The following is a 24,218-nucleotide window of genomic DNA, read 5'->3' on the forward strand; positions in this document are numbered from 1 at the left end:
TTATTTAGTGTATGCATATGTGTGTTTGTGGGTTTTGGTTGTGTGGTATGTATATGTGTGGGAGTACATGTGTAGGATGGTGTACACATGGAGGCCAGAGGACAATTGCAAGAGTTGATTCTCTTCTTCTCCAGAGTGGGTCCCAGGGATTGACTGACTTATACTTAGGTCACCAGGCTTGGCAGCAGCGCCTTTACCTTTGCTAGCCTTTTATTTTGTTACATTTTTAAATGTTTTTCTTCACAAATTAATTATACATAATAAAGTAATCATATGTAATAGTCTTATGACATTTTCATAGATGTAGAGAGTATGTTTTGCTATGTAGCCCACCTTCCACTATCCTCTCTTGTCTCCTCACTCCTACCTGCCAATCCCCTCCCTTTATCCAACTAGCCTCTCCTTTACTTTCACCTTCTTTTTTGTGTGACTCAGTGATTTCCATTATGGTTGTTTACTAGCATGTGTGAGGCTTTGGGCTGTGGCTAAAAGTAAAATATCTCCCATAAGCTCATGTATTTGAATACTGATATCCAGTTGGTGGCACTCTTTGGTAAGGTCTTGGAACTTGCAGGACAGAAACTTGTTTGAGGAGGTGTCATTGGATGTGGGCTTTGAGAGTTTAGAGCCTTGACTTCCTTCCTCTTTTCTCTCTCTTCTTCCTGTGTGTGGGTGAGAACGTGACCAGCAAGCTTCCTGCCCCTGCTGCCGTGCTTTCTCTGACCGTTACCAGGCCTTCCCCACCATGAACGGCCTCTATTCCTACGGAACTGTATGTTTAAATCAACCCTTTCCTCTCTACGAACAGAAAGGAAATTAGAATAGAAACTGGCACCAGAAAACTGGAATGTTGCTGTGTATTATGGTTAGTTTTAATGTCAACTCAACACATATTAGAGTCAATCTAAGTGGGAAGTCTCAACTGAAGAAGTATTCTGATTGTCCCACATCATGTGGGAAGACCCAACCCAACTGTGAGATATTGTCTTCTAACAGTCCAGATAAAAAGGATGTGGCCAAAGGAAGATCTTATCACCACTATCTTACTGGCCTTTCTTCTGGCCGCTGCTGCTGCTGATTCTTTCACTGCTATCAGAAGTAGAATTCTTTAGTTGTTGTTACAGACTCGAGACTAATGGCTAGAGGAAACTTCCTGACTTCTTCTACCAGACTGTTGTACCCAGGCTTGTGGACTGAGCAACATCATGTTTGAAGGACCTCTCCTCAATGAGAAACAGCCATCATGGGACTACTCTGATGGCTGAAGTATCTAGCCTTCATGACTGATTAACTACTGGGTTCTCAGCTCTTAGGTGTGATTCTGCCATTGTTACAATCTTAAAGTTGATATAATAAATCCACAGGCATGCACGCACACACACACATACACATACACACACCTTACACTATATATATGTATATATATATAATATGTATATAAATATATGAATATATATATCATCCCATTGGCCCTGTTCTCATAGAGAGCCCTAACTAATACACTATGATAAGCTTGACTATGTGGCTTTTATGGTTTGGACTATTTTGTGGAAGACTTTGAAACTTTGTTGGAAACAGAGCTTAAAAAGAACAATTTTATTGAGAACTTGGAAGACAAAGACGCTGAGAGAGATGTGGACAGTAGAGACCTGGATTATGAACTTTCATCTGTAAATAAGGATCTATCAGAAACAGGCAAGGGTTGCTTAATATGATATTTTGGCAAATAATCTGGCTGCATTTTGTCAATTTCCTGAGAACTTGTGTGATCCTGAATTAAAAAGTAATGTACTGATTTTATTGGCAAAGGAAATTTCAAGACAGTGTAATATTGAATCTTTGGTATGTTTGTTTCCCCTCATTCTTATGTTTTCTTACAATGAAAAAGAGCAACAACGTGGGTCAGAAATACAATTTTAAAATGTGCAGTTTGGAGAGGAAAAGAGCACTCAGCAGCTTATGACTGCAGGTACCTTGTGCTGGCAAAGTGGCTGTGCTTGTTGGAGAGAGAGTAGAGGTATTGAAGAGAGGCCTTGCTCTGCACAGAGACAGGAAAGGTGCCCTGGGCAAGAACCACCTTTGAAAGGAAAAACCCAAAAGCACATTCTTCTCTGTGAAAGCAAATTAATGTGTCAGTTTTTCACTGGCTTCAGCATACAGAAGCTGCTGCTTCTGTAGTCCAAGCAGGGCTGGCATTATCCTGCTCTGGCAGCAGAATTGGGCAGTATAATCTCATTGGTACTTGTTCTGGAGACAAGAGAGATGAAATATTGAGAGGGTCAGGGATTCTTTCTCTGAAGTTTCAGAGAGCTGCTGAGGCCAAGCAACACATGGCAGGGTTGGAGTACCTCCTGGAAGACCTTGAGAAGCCATTGCGTGAAGCTGTGGTGGTAAGCCTGGATTGTGGTGGAGATGACTAGCTGTCAGATGCCACATCCTGGAAACATCTGACTACCCTACTCTCAGTACTGACTACTGCAAAAAGAAGCTTCTCTGACCAGTGCCAATGGCAGCACCAATCTATGGGCCGAAACAGTTAGGTGGAAGAGAGTTATGGCTACCTAAGAAAACAACATCAGTAGCTTCCCCACTAGGGCCACAGGCTTTGACTGGGTTTGCATTACCAGGCATAAATTCTCTCCTATTGAACAATCAGTCAAATCAGAAAGTGGCTGATTATACCAGACTTGCCACTACTGTATCAGTGTGTTCATTTTGCATGGATGTTCAGTATTTTTTTTAATAGAGCCTGCAGCTAGAACTAGAATTTTCATTTAATAACCTGAATTTTTTTGGGACCACACAGGATACTTGCATTCAAACTTTTTTTTTCCTTTTAGCTGTTAAATTTTATTTTTTGATTATCTTATAAACTATCAGATTTCATTATGGCTTTTTCATACATAAGTAGTTGTGGTTTACCTTCCCACCACTTTCTGTCCTTCATTTTTATACCTCCCTTCTCCTGCTTACACCTTCTATCCTCAGTATCCCTACTTCCATTTTGATATCAGGTACTTTCAACTTCTTAGACCAAACTGGATAAGATTCTCTGCTTTTCCAGGATGCAGACAGGCCTCCTGTAATGTCAGCTAATCCGATAACTCCCCTCTAACAGGCATGCATTCTATACTGGGTGTGTTCTTCTGGAGAGCCATACCTGTCAGGGACAAGGATAGAATCTCTAGCTAGTGGAAAAATACAGACCCCCATAAGACAGGGAACTAGATCATCTTACAGTCAGGTTGCCTAGCAACAGGACATTGAGTCAGAGCCCTTGACCCTTTCACCCTGTAAACATCCTATACAAACATCCTGTTAGCTTGCCCCACCTTATGCAGATGACAGCTTCTTGCTCCACCCACCCTGCAGGAACTATATAAAACCTCTTGGAGAAAAATAAGGTGGCACCTTGATCAGAATCTAGACTTGTTAGACTCACTAACTAGAGATTCTATCCTTGTCCCTGACATCTCCCCCTTCTTAGTAAAAAATCTAAGGGACAACATAAACCAGGTTCGAATGGTCTAAAAGGAGGGCTCTGAAAGAGGTTTTGCATGGAGGATTACAGACATACCTAATGCAGATTTCACATAGTTTACTTTTGCTTCCACATAATCATTCTTTGTCAAGGTCACAACGCGGGGCTGGTCTACATAAACAGTTTTGACATCTAGTAGCATTTCTGACCACCATTGACACGACATGGAGTTATTCCTTGCCTGGTGCACTATTCTGTTGCTCTCTAGGCTCTCTTCCTTGGCTCTCTGGCTCAGAGGCCTCAGGGGCCAATTACCAGCACTTCTGTAGAGCATCTGCTATTCCGTTGTAGCACAGCTGTTCCTTTGAACTCTTATTTACTTTTGGGCTTAGATTTTGATTTTCTTCTAGATGTGGCCTTGTGGATCACCAGAGTGAGAAGCAGGAAATCTGTAATTTCTAGAGCTAACCAAAACATTTCTAATCCGAGTCAACCAAATATCCTGCCTGGGATTTCATGTTCATGAGGTGAGGGAGTAGATCCTCCACACTCTGAATGTCAGAACAACTACATCTGGCTTTGTTGTGTTCAAAGGCTGCACATTGATTAAGGCTGGATTCAAGTGCCCTTTGCTAGATACCAGGGGTCTGCCTTGAAATTCATAGGTCTTCTCCTGAGGGACCGTTGTAATTTCTTTGGTCTGTACCATGGCTTAGACCTTAAATGGCCATTGAAGGCCCTTTGTTAAAGGCTTGGTCCTCAGTGTGTGATGCAATTGGGAGGGGTGTATCCTTTAAGGGGTGGTGGTCAGTATTACAAAGTTAAGTTATTTGGGGCATTCCAATGAAAGGGATATTGGAACCCCAGCTGTGCCTCTCTACCCCTTGTTTCCTGGTTACCACCAGCTGCAGAACTCCTTTGCCATGTGCTCTCATCACCATGCTGTACTGTGTTGTCAGAGTGTGAAGAATCTGAGCCAATCACAGACTGAACTATCTGAAGCCTTGAACTAAAATAAATCTTTCTTCATTCAATTTGAGTTTCGTAGGTATTTTGTCACAGAGATGAAAACTGTCTAATATAAACTGAAGCGGCTTCTTCTCTTACACAAATGGCATCATCTAGTTTTCAGTTTAACACGGTCTCATTGATTTCCTAGAAAATAGAACTCTTAGAGAAAATGTGTAAGCTACACTCTCTTCAGAGAACACCTTTAGCCCTTCCTTGGCTGAACAGCTTTGCTCTGGAAGAAGCGCATTCCTATATAATTATAGAGTCAACCATTCACAGTTGATACTGAGTTGGATATATCATTGCTTTGTGACTGAATTTACCATTCAAGTCATTGAAATCCAAAGATATCAGGCTTATAATTTTTTTACTTTAACAATGTGGGGTCATCCTTGTGGATTCCTAGGAATTTCCCTTTCATAGGTTTCTACCTGATCCCCAAAGCACCCCCTTCCAGTACTCTTTCAGTATTCTCTCCCTCAATCTACCCCCAACTGGATTCATCATGTTCCCACCCTGTGAGGAACACATGTAAGGTCTAGGGTGAACAACCCTGGTCAGGAGTGATAAGCAATAGAATGATGTAAGTAAACCACAAATGGAGTAGTGATAAGATATAAGCTATGTGTGGAAGTAGGGATAAGACTAGAAACCTAGCCAGGAAAGAATATAAAAGATGAAGCCTCAGACCCGACCAACAGAGCTCGTCAGGCCCTCGCGCACGCGAGACGACTCTCCTCTGCCAGAGACATGAGATCCTGTCCCCAGTGCAGACATGGCTGACCTGAGGAAGGCTGACCCAAGATCCAGAGGAACAGACGTGACAGTCTGGACCTGTGCACTTGGAGAGGTACTCCTGCTCCATTTGGAAGACAGGATGAATATTGCTTGTAATCTTACTGTGTGAATAAATGAGTGTTATACCAAGTCTGAATCAAGAGTGATTATTCCTCCCCTGTAACTGGGGTATGTGCTCGCTACAGTTGGCATAGTCAGCAGGATTTTGGGCTTAAAGCCTCCTTGACCACTGAGCACTGAGGAATGTAAAATACAAAAGAATTGGCTATTACTCTGGTGGAGTAACAAATTACAGGAAACCAAATAAACTAGCAAGCGACCTCAAAGCCGCTCTGAGAAATCAGCTCCTCGAAGTCAACTCTGAGGACCTAAAGAAAATCTGAAGGTCCAAGGAGGAAGAACTGGTAGGAGAGAGAGTATCAGAAGCAGACGGGAAACACCACCCTCCCTAAGGGTGCGGGAGTACCGAAAGAATACCGGACACCTTGATGCCAAACCAGACCCCTGGGGAAGAGCAGAAGGTGCTGGGAAAGAGCTAAATGAGGCACTGGATGGCCAAAAGGATAGAAAGGATTTCGGGTTTAAAATTTGAAAAATTGATAACTGATTCCTTGAATCAGTCTAGACGAATTAGTAATGGGGAGTGGTACCATAGGAAAAAATTAATTAAATTTTTGTACGGCTTGGTATACCACTTACAATGAATAGATTAATTAAGAAATTTAAGAAGACTAACATCTCCCCAGTGACAGGTAGAGAATACCAAGATGAGGTTGAAGAACAGTGGGGGAAAGTAGCCTCCAAGGTTAAAAATAAGGCCGGCATGAAATCAGTAAATGTGACTAACACATTAACAAATCTGGATGTGGTAGAACAAGAATTAGAGGGATGTAGCAAGGCACAAACTACCGCACTGCTTATGAAAATGGTGCAGGATATTGATAAGGACAGATTAATGGACAAAAGGCTAGCCTTAAACATAGTGAGGAAGGAACAGGAGCGTAGCGCTACTCCTGGATGGAACGAATGTAACACCGTACCATCATTTCCTGTCTCTACCCAAAGTAAGAGAACTCCTATTAGAAGTACTATATCAGCTCTGAACTCCTTCAGCACTGGAGGAGGTAGTAATCGTCCCAAATTTGAAATGGGAATGAAGTTTGAGGAAATCAGGCCTTATACTCCTCAGAAGATCTCAGAATTACGGAAAGATTATGCCCAAAATGGACAGAAAGATGCAGAATATATGTGCCGACTGTGGGAAAAGGGAGCTGACACAGTCATGTTAACTGATCTAGAAATGAGAAAGATCAGAAACATAGTAGAGAACACCTCAGTATCGGAAGCTCTAGAGCATGTAATTGAGACATCAAAAGGTGATACACATCCACTATTAGATTGGATTACTGCAGCTTGGAGATTTGCATTTCCAACACTAGACCTCACTCAATTTGAATCAGCAGCACAGTGGACAACATACGCACAAGTCATAAAACAATGTAGAAAATTAGGTATATTATATTTCATCTACAACCAGGTAACCACACCTCAAGCCGCACCTTTTACACCACGATTTAAAAAGATCATTATTAAAGGAGCTCCAGCACACCTTAAAATGAGCCTAGCTGGACCCCTGCAGGCATGTCAAACCATCTCAGATGCCATGGAATTCTTTAAATCTTACAGGGAAATGGACATAGACAAGGTAGTATCATTTAATGTTAATAAGAAACAGGACAAGAAGAAAGTTACACCATGGTTTTCGAACATAAGACCATTTGGGGAAACCTAATCAAATGCCCATAAGACAGAATGCAAACAAACCATGGAACCCAATTAGAAGGTTGACAGGAAGGAAAAATATCCCATGGAGAGAGACACAGAGCAACACATGGAGACAGACATACCAACCAAAACCATTTTTAGGCAATCAAAATTTCAAACCAAATTTTAGACCAAAATTTTTCAATCAGAACAACCACAGGCCCCCAAGAGCAGGACCCCCCAGATGCTACATACCAAGACGGACTTGATCAACCCGGCTGGTAGACCATTCGTAGCTATACCTATAATAACTAACAAAGGACCGAGAATAGTAAAATGGCTAATAGATACAGGTTCTGAAATTAGTATAATAACGGAATTTACAGAACATTTTAAAACTGACAAAAGGATTATAATACAGGGAGTAGCAGCAGAAACAGAAGTACCAGTAATAAAATTAAGACTCAAATTATATAATAAGGAACATGAGATTGAAGCAGCTAGCTTCAATGCACCCTGTAATATCCTAGGCATTAAAGAAATAAGAAAATTATTCCCAGACTTTCTAAATAATAAGAGAATAGCTAAGGTCAGATGTAATCTAGCAGAAGTAAAAATACAACCTATTAAATTACCACACACACCCCCGACCTTCACGGCACAATACCCTATCAAAGGAGGTATTAAGGAAATAACAGAAACTATACAAACTTTGCTAAAAGAAGGCGTTATAGAGAAATCTCAATCATTCAATTATAACAGCCCGGTATGGCCGGTGTTGAAACCTAATGGCAAATGGAGATTTACAGTTGACTTCAGGAGAATAAATGAAAAAACACCCAAACTTAAAGGACAACTTCCCGATGTGGAAGACATCTTTCTTAGAATTAAAAATTCGGCTCCAAAGGCAATGGCAACTATAGACTTAAGTGATATGTTCTTTGGAATCCCATTACACCCAACATCTAGGGAACTTACTACATTTACATGGCAAGGACAGCAATATCAATTCTTGAGACTCCCTCAAGGGTATTTGAACAGTCCTATTATTGCACACAACACCTTAACAACTACATTAAAGAGCTTCGAACCAGAATCAGAATGTAACATATATACCTATGTAGATGATATAATGATAGTAGGACAAGCCATTGAAAAAGTACAAAGTACATTAGAGAAACTGATTCAACATTTAAGAAATGAAGGATGGACTATAAACCTAGAAAAAGTAAATAAAGCAGGAACAGAAGTAAAATTCTTAGGGATACATTGGACTACAGAAGGACCAACAATACCCGAAACAATAATAGATAAATTAAAACAAATTAAGTGACCCCAGAATAAAACTGAGGTACAACATCTAATTGGCCTATTTGCATATTGGAGGCAACATATTCCATACTTACAGATCATATTACAGCCTTTATATAAAATAACAAAGAAAGCACAGGATTTTGAATGGGACCAAAACTGCGAAAATGCCGTTAAATTGGTACTGGAATATATAAACCAGTATAGCCACCTATATTATATACAGCCCGGTGGCCACGAATTTGTGGACATATTGTATATGCAGGGTTATGGTAATTGGAATATATTTTCAAAAAATAAAGACAGGGAAACGCCAATAGGCTTCTACTGCAAGAAATTCCCATGGTCAGAGAACAAATATTTGCTGTTCGAAAGAACCATATGGACAGCCTACGAGGCATTCAGGACAATCCACTCACTGCTCAAAGAGAACCATGTGACTCTCCGATCACATATACCCATTTTGGACTGGGTAAAGGCACCAGGAGAGGCATGGGCTGGACTACCCATGGAAGGAAAGGTACTTCAATGGAAATGGTACCTTCAGGAGTTCCTTCGATCAACACCTCTGTCAGCAAAGGGGTCGGTACCAGCGGTATCGGAGTCGATACTTCAGTCCGACAGGCCCATGACTCCAGAGGGATACATTTTCCCAACCTCAACCCCTCCCCAGAAACAGGTACCGATGGGCCATTGGGGGACTAGAGAGTACGATCCCTCTCTGGTTAATGCCTGGTTCACCGATGGATCAGCAACCATGGTGAACAACAAAGTGAGATGGAAAGCAGCCGCTTATAGACCTGGGGATGGAATGGTCATTACAGACCAGGGCACTGATAAATCAGCCCAACGTGCAGAAGTTATAGCCGCACTATTGGCAATAAGACAAACTATAAAGGACAATTATAAACAAATTTATTTATACACTGATTCATGGTGTGTGGCAAATGGCATGGCAGTATGGTCAGGCAAATGGAGAAATAATGGATGGAAAATTAATGGTAAAGACATATGGTCAAAGGCAGCATGGCAGGAATTGGATGCAGCAAGCAGACTAATCAAAATCATAGTATACCATGTAGATGCATGTACCAAGAAACAGGATGAGACAAGTAAAAACAATGAAGTAGTAGACAAACTAGCTTCAGCGTTAAGTATAAAATTAAAAGGTACATGGAAGGCAAACATTGATCCAGAAACAGGAAAAGGTAAAATACAGAGAGAATGGATACAGGTAAGACCATCAACTAAGGATATACCTATAAGTACAGAAGAGATACTGAAAATCCATGAGCAGTTAGGACATATAGGTACACATGCACTAAAAAGTTGGTTCGATAAAAGAAATCTTAAGATAACATGGCAGACAATAAGGAAATCAATCAATAGTTGCAACAATTGCCCAAAGGCTGTTACAAGATTAACACACAATTACCAAGGGATAATAGGACACCGAATGGATTTTAATAGAATCCTACAAATAGACTTCATAGGACCATTAAACAGCTTCAAGGGAAAATATTGCTGTACCCTAGTAGACATAATGACAGGTCTCAGGATGGCCCGAGAAAGCACACACCCAGACCAAAACACAACGATACTTACAGTCTGGGGATGGTGCACAGCATATGGAACACCTGATATAATACAATCAGACCAAGGAACTCATTTCACAGGAGCCAAAACACAAAGAATGGCTAGAAACTTAAACATTCAATGGGATTTCCATAGAGCCTATACACTGACAGCAGCTGGAGCAATAGAAAGATGGAACGGAATGATTAAAAAACAGCTAGAGATGCATAAGGGAATACCACTGTCATTAGCAATAAAAATAGCAACTTATGAATTGAATACCAGACCCAGAATAAATAGGAAGTCACCAATAGAAGAAGCCATACAAAAACAACATACAATAGATTATCCTACAGTTATAGATAGAGAAGTAATAAGGAATCCTAATTGCCTTTACAGGAACTGGAAGTATAATAAATTATCCCCAGCAGAAATAATAGCACCAGGAACAGGAAACGATGTGTGGATAACTCAAGGTAAAAAGGACTTGAAATTAGCCAGGCTGGAGGATATAGCATAAATGTGTGTCAGGGAGGTGATATTCATAAGGGCAACCCTCCTGACGATTTGGCTAATAGCCATTGCAGTATACATAGTACTGCCAATCTTAGAATTTGCTTTTCCCTTCTGTAACATCATTTACCAAAGGAGCTACTCACACAACATAGTCAACAATACCAATCCTGGATACGCTTCTGCAGCATCCAGAGCAGTCAACTTCACGGTATGCTAGATATACTATCTGCACAGGAGGCAATAAGAATAGCAAAAGTGATGTACACACTAAAGGCAAGCAAGTTATACGCTATTGGGGCCTTTGTGTGCTCATTTTTCTGTCTCAGGTTAGCAGATGTGATGGCAATAACAGCATACCAATGCCAGCCCTATTGGACAGTACACCCACAACAAACAGACCCACCACCACACCACATGTTATACAAGTGGGCACTAGAAAACAGAATACTGTTGCTATACCAACAATTTATGATCTAGAAGGCAAATTACCGCTATATTGGTCAGCAGAGAGATGATTTACACATCATATAGGAAAAACACATAGTTTTTGGCAAAAATATGCAGCATGTTTAACATATGCCTGGTATAAGGGTTGCGATCAATATAGAATGGCACTTAGCATATACCATCCAAACAAAGAATATATGTTAGAATCAGGGGATGATGTTAACACCAACATACATGAGCAGAACCCATTAAAATGCCATTACAATGAATTATGGACCAACATTACCAATCACGCAGCCATATACAACATGTATTGGACAAAGAATTCACATAGCAGAACAAACATATTAAGGGTAAACTCACACTATATGACCAATACAATGGGAATAGAGACAGAACCAGAATTTGACTGCGAACTAGGCAGGAATAGCTCCTTTGTGAGACAATATTTCGCACCAGTAATTCCTTGAAGCACACTCTTGTCCTAGCCACTCCACTTAGCAGTTTAAAGACTCATGGGGTCAGCAAAAGATAGAAATATGCAGTCAAGACAGATTCAAAACAAAACAAAGCAAAAAACCCAAACCAAACCTTTAAATGGGTTACAGTGTGTTTAAAAATATACATAGGCTTGGGAGAGCAAAGAAAAAGGGTAAAGAAAATTCTTAAAAAGGGGCCTGGGAGTGCTGGGGGGGGGGTGGAGGGGTTAAAAAAATCCTTAAAAAGAAATAGAGTAATAAAAAATATAATAAGCCATGGAAATATGGGAAATACACAGAGAGTCTGGATACTATATGTTATTGTCTTTAATTTGTTTTTACTACTAGTGAACAAATGATAACTGCTAAGAGATATTTGATTATTAATGCTGCTAGATTAAACCAACCTATATATTTTAAAAGTATCTTGACTTCAAAATTTAAGTCAAAGGATATGCTCCTTGGGAAAGAGGTTCTGCTTTTATTTCTGCAGGAAATGAGAGGCTCTGGATTCATTCTGGGTTAAGAAAAATTAGTTTTGATTGAGGAAGACCCCCCTGAAAAACCTTTGATGGGAATGGAAGGCCTAGGTAATCCAGCATTTCAAAATGTCTCTGTTGCAGTTTCCTCTGAGTTCTGCATTCAGAACAGCTTCAAGGCTGCTGGCTGAGATGATCCAACCTCACAGAATACTCCAGTCAGGACTTGACCATAATTCTGAATTTTCTCAGGGTCCTCCAAAGATTATCAGCACCCCTAATCAACAGGAAGTTGTTTAGAGAACTATGCCCACATTCTCAAAAATAAGTTATGAAAGTTTGTCATCACTTAGGGGGGTTGATTACAAGTTGTTAGGGAGAATGGTCAGGAAAAAGCTAAACAAAGTGTATTAGATCAAGGGATCTTGTTCTGAAAAGAAAAAGGGGCATATATAAATGATAGGATAAATGGGTAGATTATTTAATCTACTTTAATTAAAAAAATAACTATTAATCTTACACATTTTACATTGGTATGGATTTTGGCTTATTGATACAAATTTAAAATTAATTTTGTTATACTGTATGTATATTTCTACTCTTGTTTATGATGTTATGAATATTCAGCTCATTTAAAAGTGTTAATTGTAATTAAGAAATACAGATTAATAGTCATCTATAATAGCAAACTTATAATCATATTAGGTATGTTTTCAAGGTCATATAGAGCTACATTTCAGATAGACAGGCAATCTTCAAACACGTCAAAGGCCTACAAAATATGGTATTTAAAATGTTTTAGGAACTTAGATTTTTCTTGACAGTGAGACACATCTGCTCCTGGCAGCACCAATTATTTCAAAGAGATTGATGGGCATTGAAGAAACTCCATATAGAGTTTACTTTATTTATGGCAATAGCTAGCCATGTGGGCAAAGAAACTGCCCTTGCTTCAATTGCTGACAGTTACTGTCCAAACTGGACCAGCAGGACACAAGAAAGGTCACTGCCAAACTTTGCCAAGACAAGGTAGGACAGTACTTCAAAATTCCCTGCTTCACAGGAAAGTCTGTCAGATATGCTAGGCCTGTAAGCCAGAGCTGGATGCTCCAATGTTACAGGGGAACTTTGGGTGTCTATCCAGGCAGCCTGATGTCCTTGTCATCAGGTAACATTTCACACTTCTGGGGTCTTTGATGGAGTTGAAGACTAAATAGTTATAATTATAGTTTTCCTTGTTATAATAGAAAGTAAATTAGATACAAAACTTTAGACTCGCCAAGATAGAAAATTAAGTAATTTCTCTAATTTTGCCAGATGCAAATGGATTAGATAGTGATACTGTAATTCTTAATAACTGCTTTTGTTGTATATAGTTTTACTATATTTAGTTTAAAACCTCCCTTTTTAATTAGACAAAAGAGGGAAGTGCTGTGGAACAATCCTTTTCCACACTATGAATATTACTCTCATTGGTTAATAAAAAGCTGACAGGCTGGTAGCTGGGTAGGAAGTTAGGTACGAAAGCCAAATTGAAGATCATGGGAAGGAAAATGGAGTCAAAAGAGATGCTAGCCAGCTGCTGAGCAAGCAGGATGTATAAAAAATAAGGTAACAAGCCATGAACCATGTGGCAAAGCATAAATAGAAATATGGGTTAATTTAAATGTAAGAGCTAGGAACAAGCCTGAGCTATTGACCAAGCATTTATAATTCATATTCAGCCTCTGAATTGGTTATTTGGGACAGGCAGTCAGGACAGGAAACATTCGATTACAGCATACCTTGCGATGCTAGAACCTAGACATAAGCTAAACTCCCATATAACTTCATCTGCATCCCTGGCAACATCACCATCCCCTTCTTGGTCAGGTTGAGACTTGAGCTTGCTTTCTGAGGTTGTGGTTCCTCAACTAACTAGTTACAAAATTTATCTACTTTTCAACTTTTGGTGAAAATCTTGTGTATTGAACATTAAAGACACCCAGATGCTACATGCCTCTTCCTTTTTGATTTAATAATATCACAGCAACTCAGTTGACATTAGAAATATGGTATGAGGGAACAATGAGCTTTGTGGCAGTACTGGGCTAACTGGAGCCTAAGCCAGGTTCTTACCAGGTAGCTGTAGGTGACAGAAATATATCTTGAGGGAGGCACACCTATATGATAATGACACAATGAAAAGAGACAACTGTTGATCAATATCCATGATGGACATTGATGATAAGTTAGCAACATAATACTAGGAAACTGAATTTAGCATACATCAAAAAGGTCATCCACCAATATCAAGGTGACTGCATTCCAGTGATTCATAAAAAGCTTACCATATGTAAATTAATAAATACAATGAATTATATAATTAAATTACAGACAAAAACCACATGATCATCTCAACAGATGAAGAAAAGGCCCTTGACAAAATCTAACACCTTTACATGGTAAAAGTCCTAGAGAGAAATACTGCAGCCTGAGAGACCATCTCTTAAAACTACACACAGAGTTGTAAAGAAAGTGCCTTCAGAGTAGCAGGACATAGGAATAATTCTTATTTATTTGAGGGGATAAGATTCACATATGTACTGACAATCATTTACTTTATTTTTTTCTTAAGCTTTTCTCTTTAGCTTCTCATTTTTTCTTTGTTCTTTCTCCCTGTATATTCATCTCATGGAAAGTAAAAAGGTTACATCTGAGGGAGTGAGCAACCACGTCAATGCCTAGCTGCAAAATCCAGGCTGTATCCTGAGGCTGGGGGCACAGTGCCTAGTGAGACAAGCTGCTGAGGAGTTTTTGTAGAGAGTAGGTCTTTATAAGCCACGTTTAGCAAGTGGGGAACTAGCATCAAAGTTGCTTTGTGCCTGACCTTGGTTCAACAATTAGACATGTCCTTGTGTATTATCTGTGAAGGTTTAGCTTACAAGGCATTCAGTCTAGTTTGAATTTGCTTTGAGGCCTAAAATCAGCTAATTGTATGTAGCTTATCTTGGAACTGAGAAGAAACTGCTATTTTCTTTATGTCAGTCTGAGTTAATGACATAAAACAGGATTAAGTCTTATAGTCCTCATGGAGCAATAGATCTAGTCATGAAGCATATCCTAGTATATTTCTATTCATCAAAATTATACAGCTTAATGATGAGTCATCTTTAGACAGTCCACAGATACATGTGCACCGAAAGTACAAAACATATCACCAATGGGCTGTGGAAAGAACCCTATAGCTTTTCTTTTAGGGAGGGATTATGACAGCACTTGAGAAAAATTACAGACAGAAGCAACTGGTTTTCAGAGTCTGTGGTCCCCTAAGCCTTGCTTAACGAGTTTCTTCCATCAGAGAGTTATTCATCTGGTGGGACTACATCTGAACTATTAATTGCCATTGGCTGTACATTCTTGTGGCCTCTAGTAAAGCCATTGCTATCAGCAGTTCTCAGAACAGTGTCAGAAGGAACATCTCAACATAATAAAAGCTATGTATGTAACAAATTTACAACTGACATCATACTAAATGGAGAAAGACATGATGCAATCCCATTAACATTTGGAACAAGACAAGACTGACGGTGTTCTCCACTACTACTCAAAATGGTGATGGAAGTCTTAGCTAGAATGGTAAGACAAAAGGGGGAAATAAAAAGGAGACAAATGGAAACAGAAGTCATAGTATTCCTATTTGCAGATGCTATGATGTTTTACTTAAGATAGCTTCAAGACTTCATCAAAAATACCCCTGAAACTGATCAGCACTTTCAGCCAAGTGGCAGGATACAAAATTAACATACAGTCATCAGTAGCTTTTCTACATACTGATGTGAGAAATAAACCAGGGGAGCAATCCCATTTACAGTAGGTAGGAGCTTGGTAATGAAATTTCTTTTCTTTTCTCTTCTTTTCTTTTCTTTTCTCTTCTCTTCTCTTCTCTCTTCTCTTCTCTTCTCTTCTCTTCTCTTCTCTTCTCTTCTCTTCTCTCTCTTCTCTCTCAGAACAGTGGCAAACTACCCCAGTGTTCTGGTAGCTTGTGGGGAGGCTGATTTTCAAAAGTTCTTGCTTTGTATTCTAGAAGAGCATCTCCCATTAGATGCTGCCGTAATTGTGAGATGGGACACAGCAGTATGGTTTTAAGCTTAGAAAATACTCAATATGCAGGTGATAAATGATGTTCCCTTACTCTTCCCAGTGCTCGGCATATAGTGAGAGGTTTCAGAAGTATACTCAATGGACAGAGCATACTATGTACAGAAGATGCTGACATCAAAGAATCCATAGGAAAGTTCTATGAGATGACAATAGAAAGCATAATGGTTTTCCTCCAGAATTTAGAGAAATAATAACGGAATCCTACAACTGGCCAAGGTTAATCTCACTCAGTCACACACTAGTTTCTGACATTTCTGGACAGGATCTTGAGAACATATGGTATTTCCTTCATCTGTATTTTCTCTGTTACCCATGTCAGGTGGTCAGAGGCAAGAAAAACTAAGCTGAGAATTGAGGATGTTCCAGTCCTATGCTCTATGTCTTCGCAGCTCACAAATGACTTTTAAAAACGTACATAATACTTTTATTAATTCTTTGACATACCACATATTTTGACCATTTAACTCCACTGCCCCCTTAGCTCTAGTCAGATTTACCCATACACCTCTCAATTTCATGCCCAGTTTGTTTTTAACCCACTGAGTCAAATTTGTGCCGCTCATATCTCATGGGTGTGGAGCCATCAACTGGAGAATCATACTAGTGGTCACATCCTTAAAACTGACTCTTCCTCCACCAGCTGTCAATAGCTCCTTAGCCAGGTGTGGGAGTCAGGAGATTCTACTCAGTCCATGCTGGATGTTGATGGCCTTGAACTTGTGTGGTTTTGTGCAAGCTACTACCACACTTGTAGTTATTTTTATTTCTTCTTTCAAGAACTCCATATTCAGCTTGGTAGCCCATTTTTTTTAATTGGGTGTTCAGTTTTTTTTATCTTTGTGTATTCTAGACACTTATCTTCTCTCAGATATATAGATGGAAAAGATTTTCCGTAGGTTGCCTCTTCAGTCAACCAACAGTTTCTTTTTCAAGACAGAATATTTCTGATGTTATGAAATTCCATCAACTGCTTGTGATTGCTCATCAGTTGATAAGCCACGTTTGACACACGAGAGGCCAATGAAGATGTGAGGCGAGAGAAATCAACTCATTAAAGATGAAGAGAGCTCAGCCATAGCCTTGTAAGAGACCTTCAGAGTAGGAAAGCAAGTCAAGCTGTGCTTGAACTGTAAGTTTCTGTCAGAGTGTTGGGGTAGATGGCAGGGCAGGAGGAAGGGTGCAGTGAAGGGGAGCTACAGGGATGATCAAAGCTAGACCTAGCAAGGAAGCCAAAGATATTGGAGACTCTGGGATCCACTTTGAAAGTAGATTTCTAATTGAGTAAGAACATCATTTAGGGTAAATGTTAGAAAAGAGCCAAGAGTTTGAAGTGTGTTGCTGGAGTCAAAGGAAGACATGATGAAAGACTGAACTAGTATCGTTCTAGATGGTCAAAGACATAAACGCTTCCAAGGATTTTGGAAACTGATTTTGTGTGGGAGAGAGAGAACAGGGAAAGTGCAAGAAAGCCAGGCTTCCATCTTTAGTTAGGTAAATATCCATGTGCTGGAGCCTGCTGAGGAGGACCAGGTCTTTGGTAGAGAACATGAGAATGAATTTAAATGGAGGTGGATGTGAAGCTGCCGTGCTTTCAGTTTGAGAGTTCAGGAGATGAGCCTGGAGTTGTGTATTTATTTAGAATGTATTACTGTGCAAGTTAGAGCTATATGAATCTTGAGAAGCAACGAGATCACCCAGTGAGAGTATCTAAAATGAGAGGAGAGTGTCCTGGAAAGAGCCTCAGGCAAAAGCAATATTTGAAGTACTGCAGAAAAAAGAAACCCAAGAAAGACCCCAAATAGAGCAGAACCAGTTGGGCTGGTGTTTTTGGTTCTGCCTGTGCAGCATAGAACAGGCATAAACTCGATATCATGCTGGTTACAAAGTCCATGGAAATCCATAGGAGGCTGGGCCTCAGGGTTGGAGCTGTAGGCCAGGTGTCTCACACTTTCTCTGCGCACTTCCTTTTTCTGAGTTTTTACCTTGAAGCATTTTAATCTCACATCATGGCTGTTATTTAAACTTGTAGTTAGTAAGATAATAATAGTTTAGGCTTGATGCAAAGCCCAAATCCAGACTGATGAGTGTATCAGGCTTGCCTTGAAGCATTCAGGATCATGTTCTTCCCTTTCTATAGAGGTTATAGTTTTTATTCCACCACTCCCTCTCCTGAGAAATGCAGGCTATAGCTATCTTTCTTAGGAGATAATCTGTAATCTACTTCTCAATGTAATGATGGTTCTGTTGTTAGCTGAGTTCACACCACAGCACAGGGAAAGAACTGACTGTCCAGGAAAGACAACAAACCAAAATTGAAGAAAGAAAGAAGACTGAGAGACAGAGAGAAATAAAAGAAACAACATTTTGGAATTGTTTTTTAAATTTTAAATTTAAATATTACTTTATGTGCATAGGCATTTGCCTTCATGTATGCCAGTGCACTTATTATGGGCCTAGTACTCATGTGTGTTGGAGCCTCTGAAACTGGAGTTACAGGTAGTTATGAGCCACTGTGTGGGTGCTGGGAACCAAATCTGAGTCCCCTAGAAGAGCAACCAGTGCTCTCAAACATTGAACCTTTTCTCCAGCTTTGAAACAAAGATTTTATTTTATTATTAAATTTATTCATTTATTTTACACCCTGACCTCAGTTTCCTCTTCCTCCTCTTCCCTCATCTCCTTCCCCCCAACACTGCTCTGTTCCCACAAACCACTCCTCCTCTGTTTCTGTTCAGAAAGGGGCAGGCCTCCCATGGGTGGCAACAAAGCATGGCATATCAAGTTGAGGTAGGACTAAGTTTCTCCCCTTGTATTAAGGCTGGGCAAGGCAACCCAGTGGGGTAATATTTTGCTTGTGTTTCCACAAATAAAGCTTGCCTGGAGATCAGAGTGCAGAGCTAGTCACTAGAGGCCAGGCAGTGGTAACACACACCTTTAATCCCAGCACTTGGGAGGAGGAAACAGAAAGTGATATGGCTGGGCGGAGAGAAAAAGTGATAAGGCAAGGTGGAGTCCAGAGCTTGGCCCTTTTGGCTGAGGATTTTGTAGAGGTAAGAACTAGTGGCTAGCTCCTCTGCTTCTCTGATCTTCCAGCTTTCACCCTGATATCTGACTCCAGGTTTTTATTGATAAGACCAATTAGGATTCATGCTACAACCTAATATAAGGAATAGGTTCCTAAAAGCCTGCCTAAGCATTAGGGATGGGCCCTGCTCCTACTGCTTAGGAGTCCCACAAGTAGACCAATCTACACAATTGTCATACATATGCAGAGGGCCTAGGTTGGTCCCATAAAAGCTCCCTAGCACTTGGTCCAGACTCTGTGAGCTTTTATGAGCCCAGGTTAGTTGTTTCTGTGAGTTCCTTTGTGATTATCTTGACAGTCCCTGTCTCCCTTCTGCCCTGGCTTGTACAATCCTTCCTCCCTCTCTTCAACAGGATTCCCTGAGCTCGACAAAGATTTTATTGAACAAGCTGATCTCTCCCATTTGTATGGGAGGAGAAACCCAGAATTGGGAGTCCTCAGTACATTCTGGGTTAGGCATTTTATAAGACTCCTCAGTCCTACCATCTTTCTTATGATCTTGCCTAATGTTTATCTCTAATCAGGACTTTCCCTCATTTTCACATTTCCTGTGAGAAAGGACTCCATGTTTTGGTCTCTGAGCATGCCTTTCCTCACTTAAAAGAATACCTTTCTTGTTTACTTCTCTGCCTATGCCTTCTAACTTTCACACAACTATTAGTGGGGATAATAAACACTAAAGTTACAATTTAATATTTGAAAACTATTTAGAATACCTGCATTAAAGTAAGCAATGAATGAGCAAATATCAACACATGTATCATTGTGTTTATTATAGTTTGATTGACACTCATTAAGCCTTGAGAAGGAAAGAGATGTTGGTGGTCAGATTCTCTGGGCCAGCCTTTCTCTCTGCCTATCCTATTGCCAAGCTCAAGGCTCATTCTTTTAGCTTTCATGCCCTAACAGTCCCAACAGAAATGACAGTTCAGAGATGGAGGGTCACACTGCAGAGTTGCAGGGTTATGACATCTCAGTGAATGGCAATAGTGCAGTCTGTAGTCAGTTCTTCTCATGGCCACCTATTTGGATGGGCCAAAGCCATTGAGTTTCTTGCTTAGAAGAGATTTTGGCTCACTGAGCCTGACTTGTCAAGGTGCTTTAGCTTGGATCACAAATGCCCTCCCGAACCCATGTTCATAGGCTTCATTCCTAGGAGGGTACTACTGGGGGTTAGGGACTAATGGGAGGCCTTTGGGTCATTGGGGTTCTGCTCTTCTGCTCTTGAAGGGACTTTTGGTATCCTGAAGTCCCCTCACCACTTTACTTGGCTTCCTAATCATCAGGAAAGTATATCTGGTCGTCTATGTTGTTCTGCTATGAGGTGCTAAATCACCATAGGTCCGGAGGAGTGGTGACAGCCAATCATAGGTTGGAAACCTCCAATACTGTGACCTGGACTAAAACTCTTTTCTTTATAAGTTGATTGTCTTGGTATTTGTTATAGTCACAGAAATCTGATCAACATCCAAGGTTATGATATCACATCTTGGAGAGAGTGGCATGGAACACCACTAAAGCTTTTAATTCTCATTTAGGGAGCACAATGTCTACCCCCTCGGGTAGCATCCTAGGCAGTGAGACATGGTGAGCAGTCCTCAGATAGCTTAGATTTGTTGCAGGTGGCAACAGTTTTTACTATCAAGCAACTGTTTTCCCAAGGCTTGCTGTGAAGAGTGATGCTGGGCAGTGGATGTGTTTTTGGTTGCTTTCCTGCCCCTGATGCTGAATGGAATAACAGTCCTGCTTCCTTTACAGTGTCTGTGTGTCACTGCTAGGGAGCACACACAGGTGGCATTTGGACGCTCTGTGTTGGGAGATGGCCTGTGCACAGCCCCTAGTCTCTGTCTAGTACTCACCAGTAATTTCCACAGGTAAACCAATTTGATCTGCAGGGCCCTAGTCTTCCAGGGCTCATCTACAAACTGCCAAGCTGCAGCCCACACCAGGTAAATAGAATCTGTAGTATTCCCTTAAGTAATTTTGGTGCACATCTAGACTGTCCCGTGGAAAGCATTCTCTGAATGTCCTGACCTCATCATGGTCACCATGTCTGTTGATCTGTAGCATTCTGCTTTTTCTTCAGGTGAATGAGCTTTTGCATGATTTTGGTGGGCTAGTGCCTTCTGAATATGCACCAGTCTCTAGGAAGCAGTGAGTTCAAAGTGGGAAACTAGTTCTTTTTATTGTTTGTCTGTTTGTAATTGTTTTTCTTATCCTGGAGAAGGGACAAAAAAAAAAAAAAAACTATGCTGCAAGGCATGAGGTATTCTACATAACTATGCTTGTCAGCACTCTCGTGGAGTATGCATAAGGAAGTTCAGTACTTTGCAGAGCAGGGGAGAGCTCTGTTTCTGAACTTCAGTGCCATGAAGGGTGAGAACAGTCAGCAAGATCACTGAGCTCCTCTTCTGACTGTGGGCAGCATAAGAGGACAGGTTCTCACTGGGCACTTGGTGGAGTCCAGATCTCTGTGGCTGAGTTGTCCAGGCAAAAAAAATCCTCAAGAGTCTTTGGCCAGCTCTGCCTGAGAAGCATTGTCCTCATTAGGGCTGCACCCTTGGTTTTTTTCCTGACTTTGTGAATTATTAGGAACAAAATCCTTTTCCTGACCTACATGTCTTAACAAGAACCTTGGTCCTTTAAAGTGGTGGGGATTCTTCAGACTGTTTATATGATGAGAGAATTTAGCCACCTCAAGAGTTTACTATATTATCAGATTCCTTCAATTTTAAAAAGATATTTTATTTTATTTATTTATATGTTTGTGCTTAGATGAGCCTTTAGAGGCCAGAAGAGGTCATTGGATCTCCTGGAACTAGAGGTACAGATGGCTGTGTGCTACCTTGTGGGTGCTGGGAACCTCACCTGGGTCCTCTATTGGAGTGGAAAGTACTTTTAATCGCTGAGCCATTTTGTAGCTGAAGTTTTCCTGTGTCCTGCCTGGCCCGCAGTCAGGACAAATCTCTCTCATCCACCAGTCCTGTAGCTGCTCGGACCCAAGTAAACACACAGAGGCTTATATTAATTATAAATGCTCGGCCATTGGCTCAGGATTATTATTGACTAGCTCTTACACTTAACCCATAATTCTTATTTATGTTTAGCCATGTGGCTTGGTACCTTTTCTCAGTTCTGCCTTGTCATCTTGTCTCCCCTGTGTCTGGCTGGCAACTCCTGACTTAGCATTCCTCTTCCCAGAGTTCTCCTTGTCTGATTATCCCACCTATACTTCCTGCCTGGATACTGGCCAATCAGCATTTTATTTATCAACCAATCAGAGCAACACATTCATAGCATACAGAAAGATATCACCCATGATTTCCCCTTTTCTTTCTATTTAAAAGGAAGGTTTTAACTTCAACATAGTAAAATTATAACAAAATATATAACAAAAGAGTTATCAAGCAAGGATTAAAGTTACAATATCTATTCTATTTGTATTTGGCAAAATTAAAGAAAATATTTAATCATCTATCCTGTATTTGTGAGTCTAAAATTTTATATATACCTTTTCTCTTATCATAACCAAGGAAAACCATAATTATAGCTATCTAGTCTTCAACTACATCAAAGACCTTAGAAGGATATAATATTATCTAAGTAAACAGGAAGAGCATTGTAAGCAACTTCCAAAAAATCTAGAATGACAGAGACAGCTGGCTACCTGGACAGTTATCCAAAGTTCCTCTGCAACATTGGGCCATTCATCTTCAAACCACAGGCCTAGAGTCTCTCAGTCACTTTTTCCTGTGTTCTATAGAATGTCTGGCAGTTTCTTCTGTGAAGCAGGAACCTGAAGGACCATCTCACCTTGCAAAGTTCAGTGGTCACCTTCTTATGGGTCCTGCATGTCCAGTTTATACAACATATTATCAAGCAGTTGACGCAAGGGCACTTTTTTACCCTGGGGCTAACTTCTGCCACAAAGAAATCAAACTCCATAATGAGTTTCTTCAATGTCCATTATCTTCTCTGAAGTAGATTGATGTTGCCAGGAGCAGACATGTCTCAATGTCCAGAAAGTCAAAGTTCTTAAAACATTTTAAATGTCCTCGCATCGACTGCTGATAGTATGCTATCCAAAGTGGACAAACAGGACGCAAAACAAAGGACTACCGATCCTTGCCAAGACAAGTGTGGTTGCAGCTTTGGCAGAAGGTGTCCTCTGAGGCCAGGACAATATGATACCATCACTGAAGTGGCTTTGCAATCCAGAAAAGATACATGCCCCTTTTTTTGAAGGCAGCTGAACAGGCAGTGGACCGATGGCTTCTGGTATGCAGTGGGACAGTAGCTAAAACAGTTATTCTTGAAGGAGTAACTAAGCTGATGGAGTCTAACCTCTCAATGATAGACTGGCACTTAATAAAGGAGATGAAGCCACCCACAAGCCAAAAAGAATGAAAGCTGAATTCCAAAAACACCAGCAATATCCAGAATTTAAAATCCCAAATCATGACAGGACACTGGTGGAATTCAAGTTTATCTGGTACATGGACTACTCACACCAAATGTGAGGCTGAGCTGTGGACCTTGCATATATCCTACTTCACAAATGAGTCTGTCAGATATGCTAAGCCTGTAGCCAAAGATAATGCCCCAATGTGCAGAGAAACCTTGGGTAACTGTCTAGGAAGCTGGTTGTTTCTGTCATAACTCAGTTTTTGGAAGTTGCTTGTTTGCACTTCCTGTTTTACTAAGTAATATTATTTCCTTCTTAGGTCTCTGAGGAAGTTGAAGATTAGATAGTTATAGTTACAGTTTTCCTTGTTAAGAAATTCAGAAAAGAAACTCACTAAGAGGTGTTGAGTGTATAAGTTTGAAAGACACAAGATAGTTTTCTGTTGGTAATATAAGTTAGGATAGAAAGTGAATTAGGTACATTTTGAACTCACCAAACTAGAATAGATAATGGAATATTTTCACTGAATTTGTCAAATGCAAATGGAGTAGACATTCTTGATGTATTTATTGCTTGTATATATTCTATGTAGTTTTTCTTATATTAGTTATAACATTTTTATTATTTTTATTAGACAAAAAAGGGGAAATGTGATATTTTATTTGTGTTGAAATGTGGTGATATTTTATTTGTGCTTTAATAAATAAAGTTTGCCTGTAGATCA

The sequence above is a fragment of the Peromyscus californicus genome, unplaced genomic scaffold, assembly GCF_007827085.1.
Source record: "Peromyscus californicus insignis strain IS unplaced genomic scaffold, ASM782708v3 Scaffold_34__1_contigs__length_536609, whole genome shotgun sequence".
Taxonomy (NCBI): Eukaryota; Metazoa; Chordata; class Mammalia; order Rodentia; family Cricetidae; genus Peromyscus; species Peromyscus californicus.